The 12,457-nt window shown below is 40.7% G+C and overlaps 1 protein-coding gene across 2 annotated transcripts in view; it reads right to left on the reverse strand.

Moving 5' to 3' along the window:
• LOC121613601 (cGMP-dependent protein kinase 1) overlaps positions 1–12,457 on the reverse strand; it is a 76,631-nt gene that overhangs the window by 32,515 nt on the left and 31,659 nt on the right. The window lies entirely within an intron of this gene.

Here is a 12,457-nt window from a genome sequence, read left to right on the forward strand (position 1 = left end):
TGTTTATGTACATATACACACTCCCACATACACTATAAATCTTTCTCTGCAGACGAGGAGTTTGGCAGCACTTTAAAATAGGGCCAAACCACAGGAGAAATGCCCTCATTACACAGACTGACACTGTTTTTAGTTGGAGACACTTTCTTGGAGCAGGAACCCCAAAGCACACAGTATGACATAAAAATGTATACACAGATATGACAAAAATGTGTGGACGAACAGATATGCAGACATTCTGTGCACAGCTAATACATGATGCACATCAGATAAACACTAGATATAAACACACACATGTAGCTGTGTGTACGTACACATGCACATACCACAAATAAATAATAAAGCAATCATAAGGCAAACTCAGTAAAAACACAGTGGATTGTAATGCTGACGCCAAACACACACGTTCCACAAATATTCTATTTCTTCTCCTCCTCCTTTTTTCCAAAGGTGTGACTTAAAAAAATCCAATCACATCTAGATCTGGGTACGTCTTCCCTAATCAAAAAGGTTATTTTCATAGGAGTGATGTGGACAAACTAGACTGTAAACCCAACAAACCTGGTATATGGAGACATTTGTAGAGAGAAATTATTAGAGTAGCCTTCTAATTTGACCCCAAAGAAACAGGAGTGGGAGGTTAGACGTTGTTGCCCACTATGCAGCTTGCAATGGAGTGTTTTGAAAGTGGGAGTGTGGGGAACTGGGAAATAAGATATGTTGGGAGCCTGCAGCGCACCACAGTAGGTAAGTTTATTATTCAGAGGCTTGACTAAATTGCGATGAGACTCAGGGAGCTAGTTATCCTGTAGTGAGGGCGCAGATAAATGTCTTAATGCTCAGGGGTTGCCGACCATTAGCTTCGCAGCTTTCTGGACACACATAACACCAATGGCCGTGCTGGAGAGGATGCAAGGATGTTGTCTGTAAAAAGCTTTGAGGAATTGGTCAGTGTGGTGCTCCAGTGGGATGATAACCGGACATGCAGCAGTGGACTGTTAATGGATGCAACATGAAACTCACAAGTGTATACTGTATATACAGAGGGTAGACATAAAAAGGAATACCTGTGCAATTTAATGCGGCAATGAGTACTACCTGCAGGCCAAGTGCCCCAGATGGCATTGTATTGTTGTTGCATCATATTGTTACAGCTGCCCACTTCATGTAATACACATCATATGCAGTACATGACAAGTGCACTTGATTGGTTCAGTGTTTCTTTCAGCAACAGTCTTCAACATTTGTCAAATAGCAGTAGACATGGAGGTGACGAGTTAAAATATATGCATCCATTCTCTTTCAACAAGGTTAAAAAATATAGTTTTAGTGCAACACACAATATGATGTACAACAGCAGAGAGAGGAGGTATTTAAGATACAGTTTGCTGGGTGTGCTGATCAGAGGAGCAAATGTGACAAAACTGCAGATTTTTTTGGAAAACTGCCTCCCGTCGATGCTGCGAAAATGGCCTGCTAATGTGCACCAATCCACCAGTGTGTGGGCTTGCATAGAAAAAATCTGTGCAGGTGTTTTGATGCTTGTGATATGCAGCCGATGTGTCATGCACTTAATTGTACGTTGCGTCAAATATCACATTATGATAATTCCTTTAAACTTCACAACGGCTGATTTTTGTATGTCCATGTAAAGTGTGTTAATTGACATACATTTGTGTTATAAATTTCACTCCCTAAATTAAAAGCATGCTAACTCTAATATCTGTGCTGTCTGCTGTTTAACACCTCACCCTGATAGCGCCGCTAAATTGAATGTAATCCCACCTCAGAATAAAGGATGGCTGCCCACAGCCGAGTACTTTCTCATTAACATTTGCTCGTGCTCCTTGTTACATTTCTTGTTCTTGATGCAGTGATCTGAATCCCTCACCCCTCAATTTCTCCCATTTATTTGTAACAATAGATCAATAGTGTTGATTGTGAATACTGCATAACTGGCCAACTAGCCCCCTCGGCCCCGAAGGAGAAAATACGTTTTTAAGCCTGAGGAAAATAGTGAGGGATTATACATGTGAATGCTGCCAACAGCATGTCCTTGTTCCTGCAGGACAAGGCATGTATGCGGTGTAAGGAATCACTCATTCATTTGACACAGTCGTAATTCATTGTAACTGAATTTCAGCCCAGGGCATTATGCAAAAGTTCCACGTGTGTTTGTTCTTCTAATCTAATTCTTGCTCATTAAATTATATAAATATAGGATGAGATTTCTTCTCTGCACTCTGGCCATGACAATTAACATCCATCCGTGGGGTTTGGAAGCATAAAAACTTGCTGTGACTGTGATCTTGATTTCCGCTTGAGCGGCGTGAGTATTAATGGGGTTTTAAAATGACTCAAAACAGTCTGGCCCGTGATGATTCAGCTGAAGTATAAAACATCTGCCATTTACACAGCAGAAAATCCACATTCCTTTCCTAAAGCACCATTGGGCTACATGAAAGTGGTACTTAAATAAGGATTAGGCCGAGTCTCAAGCAGTGAAGTGTGCAGGGAAACTTGTAACCTCTGATGACAAGAAATACATTTGCTGAAAAACAGTATTACCACAGTACAATGCACTGCTCAATGCACGCCACTGTGTACACAGACAGAAAATAAGCTCCCTCTCTCTCCACACTCGTCTGTCTAAAGGGTGCTGGGAAATCTGTTTATTATCTGCCTCCTGCTGTGCCTGTAGGTTCCTTTTCCAGAGGAGTAAAAAAAAAAAACCTGCCATAACAAGATCATGACAGATGATGATATGTATTCTGACACAATACTATATATTATTTATCTTCAGCTCCCATTTTTACAGCGTTACCATGCCGGTAATCAAATCATTGCCACATAGCGCAGAAAATGTGTTGGAAAACCTTGGAAATATTAATCAACATGCGTCTTTTGTGCTTTGTCAGTTATTAGAACATGCACTTGTAGATGATTAACCTGGGGTTACACAGAGTGGTGTCTCCAAACTAATTACTGAGAGCAACCACCATAAGAATTTTCACTCAGGGATATTGTTGTAATGTTGAGGTTTAAGGGCACTTGAATTGGTTTTCACTGTCACTATAACTGCTCCTGCAGTTTCATTTCTCTCATTAACATTTTCTCCTAAACTCCCCCCTCGTTTCTTCCCTGTAATCTGTACAAAAATGAGAAAATCAACCGTTCTCCTCTCGCTGACTTCGTGACAAACACACATCTCAGACCACACAGTCACGTGCGCTCGACTCCTTCGAGGCTTCCTGCATGTCTTGTTTTGGAAAGTGTTAAGAGAGCGATGCCGAGCGATGCTGTCAGGACTGCGAGGTGGAAGAGTGCAATCTCCTTTCCCCCCAAGTCATTAATAACATCAGCCAAGTCTGATTGCATCTGGATGAGCTCTTTAGAGCGTGAGAAAGCAGGACAAGTGATTTACACCAGACGCTGTCACAGAGCCGAAAGAACAAGGAAAACAGAGGGATTTTCTTCGTAATTATGCATCTAATTATTAATACTGATGCTTAAAGGAATATAAGGCAGTGTAGGAAAAACAGATTCACTGAGCACATGTTTGGCAGTAGTTCAAATGTGTAATAAGTTTCTACAATTCATATTCCAAAGAACAACCAGCGCTGATTTACATGATTTGTTGTGAACTGCAGCATTGCATGTCTCTAGTTAGGGTGGTAGCGTGTGCTCTTATGACAGCTTTCACATCTCAGTGAATCCCAACAGAGAAAACTAGCTGGCTTCGTAAGATGCAGTCTCCAGCTGCCAGTTCTGCCAATGCTCGCCCCATGTGGGAGAAGGGAGCCCGTAGACTTGGAGCTGCAGCTGTTTGAGAAATATTGAGCAGAAACGCCAGCCATCCACCCACCGTGCTCACCCACGCTATGTTGTATAGAGCACAGAGGATCCCATTCTTTGTATCACAGAATAACAGATTTAATTGCAGTGGTATATAGAAACTGTTTCATCTCAAAACTATTTATGTCCAACAGCGTCCACCATTAAAAGTGGAAAAGGCACCTAGATGTGTGGGAGTCATAATATTTAAATGAATAAATCTAACACTGAGCACAGGCAGGATACTCTTTTTACATTTCATCTGGAAACTTCCTGTCAGAGGCTGATTGAATAGGAATATTCCTAAAAGCCTTTCTCCCAAGATAAAACCACCATTCACCGCTCATCTCTAACATTAACAAACCTCACTCCCAACCTTTATTCATCAACTCTCGCTGGTCTTATTTGGAAGTTTATTATAAACACACACACACACACTCACACATTTAGAAAGCTGGAGTTTGGTCGGTTTGGATCAGTTTTCCATTATCCTGAAAGGAGAGCGGTCCATCTAAATTTAGCTCTGTGTGCAGGTATTTTAATGTTGTTCATACTGCGGACCTCATCATACTCTCTGATAGCAGCCACTGGAGTCATTTAAGGAGTAGCTTCCCTAGATGGGATGTGCTGTCTTTGTGGACAGTCAGTCATGATGGGTGACAATCATTTCCCACTACCTGAAGCTGTTTTATACACTGTCGTCACTTTAAGTTTGTGGGAGTATGAATATGTGTTTGAACAGAATTAGAGGGAGGACAGAGTCGAGGGGTGGGGGGGTATGTGAAGACGCTGCATTTAGGCTAAACTCCACATTTGCAGACAAATATAGAAAGGACAAAGGGATATTTGGACAGTACGCCATGGTTATATATTTTACAATGCAATGGGATAAGAGGAATCCAATCCCATGAGTCATAACTAATGAGCATGAGTAGTACTGATGTACACGAAAAGTAACATTTCTCTTTGAGAAGGAGTTAACTGGTTGATAAGACAGGGAAGGATTGAATAAGAATGAAGGAGCAGCGTGTTGTGTCAAAAAAAAATGGAGTAAACTCTGTTAACACATTGTTCTTTTTAAAAGCCTTTAATCTTCCCAGTCCATTTTTAACAGGCTGTTGTCTTTAGTTCAAAACAGTTTTCATTAGCAGGGATTTATCCCCTGTTTTCTGCACAGATTTCGTATCATGGTGTCACGATGCAGCTGCTACCTGAGCCGGTGACGTCAGCGCTACGGGCAACTGCCTCTCCATCAAGGGAGCGAGGGAAACATCTTAGCTATCCACCCCCCGCACCATAAAAATTACCTTTTCAGCATAAAGTGCTTTCTCATCGGTTTGTGAGATCAATTTTAATTGTTTGTTGTCCTCATCATTACGGACAATGAACCAGAAACATTTGCCACAGAGGAAATCAGTTTGAATAACCTGATAAATGTTGCTGTGCCCGGCTGTAGAAAATCAAATGGAGGAAATGAAGTGTGTTTCCAATTCATCAGCAAGTAGGTTATTTTTAGGCCCTGAGTCCAGGTTGTATCAGGTGACACATTTCTCTATATAGCTGATTCTGTGGATTACTAAAACTCCACACTGAAATCTGTCCAATTATTGATTTGCCAGGCAGTCAAACATCCTGAGAACAATGTTAAACCATGTGTCCCATATTGTCAGCCAGATTTAGCCATGTAATATCTCAAGACAATATCCTCCCAAATACCATAGCGTCTACACTAAAATTACTTCCAAGATAGGAGTATTTTATTTTATTCTGACAATAAGAAGAAATAACTTGTGTCATTGTTGGATTTCTGTCAGTCAAGGCTGATGTTTGGCGACCTGCTGAGGCAAAAACATTGCAGTGACGGCTTCTATTCTGCTTTGCCAGAACACGACGAGTATACTTTCCTGTGCGAGTGAGCGACTGCATGGCAGCATGCGTGTGCGCATATTCATCATCCCAAATGTGTGTATGCCACTGTGACAAGTGGCCTCTTTACTCTGCAGGAGTCCAACATTCAGCTCTGCTTCTCTGAAGGCCACGGAGACTGGTTATTATAGGAGGGAAAGATGCATAAACATACACACATTCATCAGAGATGATAAATGTCCAGTAAAAGAAAAAGAAAAAAGATAATTTACCCGCATTTGGCACTTGCCAGGTGTTAATTTTGGACCCTGCTATCACAGCTCCATAGCAGTTTACTGATATTGATACGACCAATGTTTTGTCAGATCTGTGACGGGTATCTTTCAGCCACCCTCTACACGTAAATTGCAAAATGTTTCTGCTTAACATAAGAGCAATGCATTGGCTCACAACATGCTTCAATTGTCATTATTTGATCATCATCAGCTTTTCCCTTCTCCCAAACATTAAGCAATCGGTCAACCTCTAATAGGAAATAGCACAGTTTATTTGCTACCATCCACTTGTCATGGGGCATGAAATTAAGCCTGCTTTTGAGAGGGTGAAGGCTAGAAAATTGAAAAGTCTTTGCTCATCAGTCAGTTACTTTAATTGTATTTCTACGGTTCAAACGTCAGTGCCTCTTCACTGCCTTGCAAGTGCAGGCTGCTTGACCAAGTATGAGAACTTAGAACTTAGCTAATACTATATATATATAGTTGTCTTCTTACCCTGTCCATAAACTCAATGCCAGCCATAAATTGTGTTTTGATGTTTGTATTTTTCCCCATTCAGTAAAGAAACAACAATCAGTATGTCTTGAATGAAAGGTCAGTCCCACCTTGTCGCTGAGATTGGCTCAGCATTAGTGATTCTAACAACGTGGCTGCAAATAGTTCCATGGTATGCGTCCAACACTGCTGGACCACAACTATCAGATCTTTGCACTGGTATAATGAAATTCAATTACATGTTTAAATCTGTAACATGTATTTTGTTCCACACTCAGCAACTCTGACTCTCAGGCTACATTTTCTCCACTGCGTGAGAGACTGCTTGCTTCCTCTTCCATGGAGAGATCAACAAGTTCATAAAATCAATAAGGCCATAAAATAGCCAAGGCTGTGAGTCATGCACACTCCAATTTGTTCTGTGGAGGATTAGCTTCTTCCAGTCATCACTATTGGTATCTGACCCCATTTACACTTGCTATTTCAAGTGTCTTGTATCCAGATCCAGATGCAGTTACACTTTCTAAACATCTGGATAAAATGCATTGAAACACATAGAAAGCAAAGTTTAGTCTACCTTGAATTGCTCTCTTATTCAAAATACCAAACACTCATGAAGTGACTCATGTCAGATTCAGGCTATGGAATATTTTCAATTTTAAGATGCTGTCACTGTGTCAGATTAGGCAATTGTAGAGTCTACACGTTGGTCCCCAACCAATCGTCGCTTGCCATCTGTCACCACCTGCGTGATGTCATCAATAAGGAGGCGCTAGGAGCGGTGAAACTTATGGAAACAAGAATGTAAAGAAATAACAGCGTCTGTACTCTGTATGATAACGGTTGTCAGGAAAGCCTTAAAAAAGGAATCATTCCTCTTTTGCACACCATGTTTACAGTTGAGTGTGGACGAGCGCTCTGTTTTCCTATTAGTCAACGTCACAAAACACATCGTGGAAGGCCAAAACATTCTGACGTTCTAGTCTTTCTGTCACGACGACATGAAGCGGATAAAAGGATCAATCACAACCCCGCACGTCCGTCGAGTCGGGCTGTTGTTGGGCTGATATCATGCAATCTGAGCCCAGCATACGTGCAAATGGGTTTAAGATTCCAGACAGGTAGTCCTGCTAAATACTACTAAGAGAAACAGTTCTACAAAGTTTCTGGAGTTCCCACACTGACACTGAGCTACAGCTTCACCAGCAAATAACTTTTTTTTTGCAAAGCACAAGCTAAAATTGTATCAAAAAAGGGGAGCAATGCAAATGAAACCTGGATAATGCAAAGGCAGACAGCTTTATCCTCAGTCGCCCGACATTCCCCCTGAGCAAAATCCATGTTCATATTATTGGCCTGTCCATTTTGGCACATGAGACTATTGGCATAAATCATGTCAAAGAAAAGCAGTTGTTTAAAGCTACACCTGCAGGGCCATTTTCTTATTGACTGACTGTATATTGCTGCTGTCTGAGGCTGCCTCTCTGGGTTTTTTAACCTTTCAAGCTGTCTAGACCCCAGAGCAGCATCTAGCTCCGGGCTCACACCTGCGCACCTGCTGAGAATCAGGACAACAGCAGCAGCAGGGGCCCTCTGTCCGAACACGCACACACACACACACACACACGCACACACACACACTGGGACAACCTTTAACACATTTACTTTCACACAAAAGCACAAAAATCCGGATGCCTTCATTCAAATAAAATAAGCCACACTGTGAAGTTCTACACGCAGACACAAGACAAAAAAGCACACAACAGTAACTTCAAATACCTGGATGAGGGCTACCCTGCCGCCATCACCATTTTACCACCACATTTCTTACTGCACACTGGTAACGGTGTTACCATGGCAGCATTGGAAACAGAGAATATTTTTTCCCCACTCTGTCCCACTGGATTTGTATCTACCAAAGCCATTCTTTCTGTCTTCTTCTCTCTGCCCCTGTTTTCTGCATTTTATTCGGTTATCCAGTGAAATCCTTTATTCCATGGCAAGGTACTGTAGTTCTCCTGAACCTCCACACACATCGCCACGAGGTGATGAAAGGGAATAGTGGTAGCTTTTACAACAAAATATCCAGCCACTGCTATGGACATGTCAGTCACAGCGAATGAGACGCCAATTTGTGAGCTTTTTGTCATTAACTTTAAATTCAATCAGTAATTCCTGTTGCTGCAATGTCAGATATTCATGTTATCTCTTTTTCTCTGCTTATCTAATTGCTTGACTGAATTTGGATGTGGCATGACTACATAAACTGTACAGTCCGCTCATTTTTGCATTGCATGTTTATATTTTGATGCATTTTGTATGGCTACCTCATCAATCTGGCATCTAATTAGGGTGAATAGCCTAAGATTTAGAAAAAAAAAAAAGGCACAGTGGATGTTGACTCTGCGTTCCTCGTTAAGAGTGCACTCACTAGCTGTCCTGATTCTAAGAGCCCTTATCTCCACACCTGTGGTTCATAGCAACAAATATAATCTGCAGTAGTTTTAGATCTCCACAGTTTGCAGTTTACTGTATATTAAATACTCCTAATATGTTCTCTGTCATTTCCCACATCCAAATACTTACATGTGGAATTACTTCAATATTAAGATCACCTAATTCGTTAAATATATAACTACATGTTAATTTGCAGATACAGTGTTGTATGCCTGTACTGTCACTTATTTCATTTATCTTTATTGTATTTTTATCTGTGAGCTGACACCACTGAATAAATTAGCTGGGCTAGTTATATATACAGGTAGCTGCAACGAGGCGGTCCCCCAGACAGAGACCACAGAGGCTTGCTGTACCACAACCTGTCCAGCTGACTAAAGAGAATACAGGAGCATTCATCCAGTATACCCAGCTTATAAATGTTCTGCGGAAACAGGAACAACGCAGGAGCTAACTGCTACTAAGTGTGTCTGCAAACTAATGCTCATGCTTGCATTATGTCATCAGCAAGATAATGCTGTTTGTTTTAATGCTAAATGTGGGGAATCAGCGGTTGCTAATTATTAGGATTAATGTAAGACAGAGCAAACATATTTATTACATTACATTCAGCTGAATTTATGACAACTCGCCTTATATGAAGTACAAATTGAAAATGCTCACGCTGGTTTTCAAAAAAGGAGACGTAATAGAGTTTGTTTGGAGGGTGGTTTTCAAATCCTGCACTGCTGCATTTTAATCACACTGAAAACAAATTGTGTAAAATGCTGTTGTTTTTCTCTGCTTGCAAGGCAATTGGCTGTTGCTTGGTATTCTGCACCAGCGAAAGAGCAGCGCCCAAGAGTAAGAGGAGGCCAAGACAAGGCGCCGATGGAATCGTGCTGCAGGGTCAAAGGGAGGCTGGGGGTGATCTCACACTTCAAGTCATGCATGAACAGAGGTAAAGTGCCAGAGGAATGCTTTGTAGGAAGTCTGCATTTCTTTGTTATGCATTGATGAAGCAGTCTATAATGGCACAGGCACAAGAATAACAATCAGGGGATTCATTATGAAAGAGACCAGGAATGTATACACACATAAACAACACATCAGAGTCTCCTGCAAAAGCCACCGTCCTCTGACTTCCGTACCGGACGTGATATTTAACTTGGTGCCTGGCTCTCCAAAGAGTCGAACCTGCAACTTATCTCTTTCTGCCAAAGCAAGTTTTGCTCACTGTGGTCAGAGTGATTCCTGAGACTGAACAGACGTAGTCTACTGCACACACACTCATGCATTTACACACACTCGCATGTACATTTTCCTCTCTCAGACTGATTAGACGGACGACCGTTTGCTCGTTCCCAGCGGAAGGAAGGGTTCTCATACAGCTGAGCTATCACTCTGCTACAAGGGCCATTCTCAGAAGCCTGCAGAACAATGCTGCTGCTGTGCCTTAATTTTCTCCCTGTGATAGCATGATAAGAAGTGCTGTTTTTACTCACTTATGTGTGTGTATGAATACTGATGCCCAAGCATTGGGCTTCTCCCAGCCGCCATGTTTCATCTATGAAGATGAAAATGCGCCTATCAAAATGCAAGCTAGTGTGCATACATCATTGAGTATGTAGTTATGCATATCTGTGTTGTCAATAAGGGTTTGAGGATGAATTCATCCCCTTGTCGTAGAAAAACAATATTCACAAGGACAGATAAACAGGCCTTAAACTCCTGGCAGTCAGGCTTTTAGAGCTATATATTCATGAGTCAGTGGTGCACGGTGCCATTACCCCACAACCCAACATGCACCCTCATGAAAATAGAGCCCTTAATCTTAAAGGACAGACTCAGTCATGGCTTGGATGGCTGCCATCCGTAGGAAACTGAAAATCTTCCATCATATTAATTAGGACTTGTGTTTTCATTTTTATCTCAAGTCCAGATTATCTGGGAGGGTATAAATGTCAAATAATGGGAATCATTAGGAGAGAGGAAATGTCAAATTGAGATGAATATCTGATGCACAGTCCATAATGTATATGTATAAGCTGGTTTGCATCTAATACATTTATGCATCAGATATTCATCAATACCACCAGTCAATTGTGTTCTCTTGAAATCTATTGTTTTAAACTGGATGTTATTTAACAGTACTAATTATAATAATAGTACTAATAAAAACTATATTATTATATTATAATTATATAAGTGGATTTTGTTATAATGTGTTTTTCATACAAGAAATGGTGACACTATAACTGTCGATGTCTACATTAGGTCTATTTTTCAGTAGCTTTGGTCGGGATTGAATTTGCACTACTACCACTTGGAGTCGCAGAAGCCGGATGTTTCAACCATTTATTCTGTCTCGAGCTGTATGTTGACCTATCTGCACACTTGGTAGCTAGTTTTCATGTATTTTCAACTGCGCCATGTGGTGTTGTGGTTTGACAACATCGTCTTTCTATCATAGCAGGTAGTTCATTGGTTGATCAGCAAAACTGCAATTTATAATCCTATCCATGGGTTTATTTCCCTTCTAAGCACAAATATGTGGACATTTTTTGAGTAAATCATAATTGCAAATTAGCTGAGGTACTCTGAAACCTGCAAAGGTACCCGCTCAGGTACATGTACCCCTGTTGGGAACTACAGCAGAACATTGTCAGAAGAAAATAAAGGAAAAAACCTGAAAAATTCCTGAAAGAGTGAAGTGCACATTCCTGTGTTGTGTGCAACAATCCCAATGATATGTTGCATAACACTCAAAACAGAAGAAGAAAAACAACTAAAATATCACCTTCACTCAATTTATGGACTGACCTACAGGATGACGATAATAATAAAACCCACAAATTAAGCTTTTAACTCTGTCCCACACAAGTCAGATTGATCGTCTCCTCTTGCACTTGTTTGGTGGACAAAATGTGCATTTCTTATGCAACAGCTTTAAACCCCAGTCATTTAGTTTCCAGGTAATTTAGTCCCACCATTTTGGTAGCCGTGCTTGTTTTTTCCCAGTACCAGCAGACCCCACGCTCATTTAAACAGCCGAAACCTAATTCTCAAATGTGCATGGGAGTGTGAAAGGCAAGGCGTGCCGGTGTGCAGAGTTAGTCATTGATCATCATGAAAATGCTGATTACTTACTTCGGACTAACATTGTGAGACATTTAGGTGACTCAGTAACATACAAGCACCTACAGACCTGGACTCCTGGAGATAAAGAGGGTAAACAGATAAATATTTCTGTTTACCCTCTTTCAATAAGTTTGTCACCATCTTTTTATTATTTAATTTTATATTTGTACAAGATTAATTTAATTTATTTAAATTTTTGAATCTCTGTCCTAGGAATTGGGGAAACACCTTGCCGTTTTCTGTTCATGTTTCTTTTTTTCTATCTCTCAAAGATATGGAACAAAAGAATCTAGAGCTTTTTTATTGTAAAAAAAAAAAGATTTTGTAAATGTATTTCAATTTGTAAAAGCTGGAAACATCAATAAACTAATTTGTTCAAACAAAAAAAAGAGAAAATGCTTGTCGAACCA

The sequence above is a fragment of the Chelmon rostratus genome, chromosome 11, assembly GCF_017976325.1.
Source record: "Chelmon rostratus isolate fCheRos1 chromosome 11, fCheRos1.pri, whole genome shotgun sequence".
In the NCBI taxonomy this organism is placed as follows: Eukaryota; Metazoa; Chordata; class Actinopteri; order Chaetodontiformes; family Chaetodontidae; genus Chelmon; species Chelmon rostratus.